This window comes from Anguilla anguilla, chromosome 13 (genome assembly GCF_013347855.1).
Source record: "Anguilla anguilla isolate fAngAng1 chromosome 13, fAngAng1.pri, whole genome shotgun sequence".
Taxonomy (NCBI): domain Eukaryota; kingdom Metazoa; phylum Chordata; class Actinopteri; order Anguilliformes; family Anguillidae; genus Anguilla; species Anguilla anguilla.
The window spans coordinates 40,311,582-40,312,637 of record NC_049213.1 but is presented as its reverse complement, the minus strand read 5'-3'; positions in this window follow the sequence as shown (position 1 = coordinate 40,312,637).

Genomic DNA, 1,056 nt, shown 5'->3' with positions numbered 1-1,056 from the left:
AAAATCTAGGGATTTACAAGACCAGGCTTGATACGGTGTTCGATACTATCTAGCCTGTAGATAATCAGAGCACTAGGTACAATTTAGTCCGGTTATGGTGAGCATTGTTGAGCTGAATGGCCTGTTTTCGCAATTATGTTACGTTATGTCCTATTGCTGTGGTCTTGCTGTCTTGTTGACCATGATCTCTAAATCATAAAATGTATTCAGCGTCTTTATGTTAGAAAATTTCATACCTAGAAAGTGCAATGGGATTTAATTGCATGACTAGGATGTCTGCAGCCTGCAGAATGTGGGTGCAGTTTTAGGTTTTGTACACTAGAGGGCACTACGGTATGACTGATTTCCAAGCAGTATCTAGGTCAGAATCAGGTTCATTTATTGGAGGGTAAAGACATTGTTGAGATATATGTGCTTGTCAAACACAATCTACAATGAAGGTTTCCTAGATGCAAGAGTGTAACTTTAGTTTTTAGTGTTTAAAATGCATAGACCCTGAGAAGGGGGGGGGGGGTGAGAAATTCTGAAGAAATTCTTTAAAACAACATTAGTGGAAGGATCATTTCTGGTGAATTTTAAGGGGAAAAATACATCAGACTACTGATCAGTATATCCTGTCTTTATTATATGAAATTCTTTTTCTCATCATCATGCTATATTATTGGGGGGATATTTGGCCCGTTTTGTAATATTGTGGGACCTGTATACCCACATGAATTACACCCTGGATTTGTTGTATATAAATTCATTTTAAATTCTTAAAGGGAAACAAGTATTTGTGGGTGCGTGAGCAGCATTGTCCTCCGGCTTATTTCAAGCCCAGTACTTAAACCAGCAGATTCAATGAATCACTTCCTTTACGGTAAGAAAAAGAAAGGGCTTATCTCTCTCTCGTCCTGACAGTGCAGGTGATTTATGGGCTGGTGGAAGGCCTGCGGTGTTACTCCGGTCTGTGACTGGACCTGCGTGTCCTTGGGCTGTAGTCCTGGGTAACGGGCCGGACGCTGCGCTGATGACGAGCCCGCTCGCTGGCCCGCGGGGTCGCTGGGGGCCGTC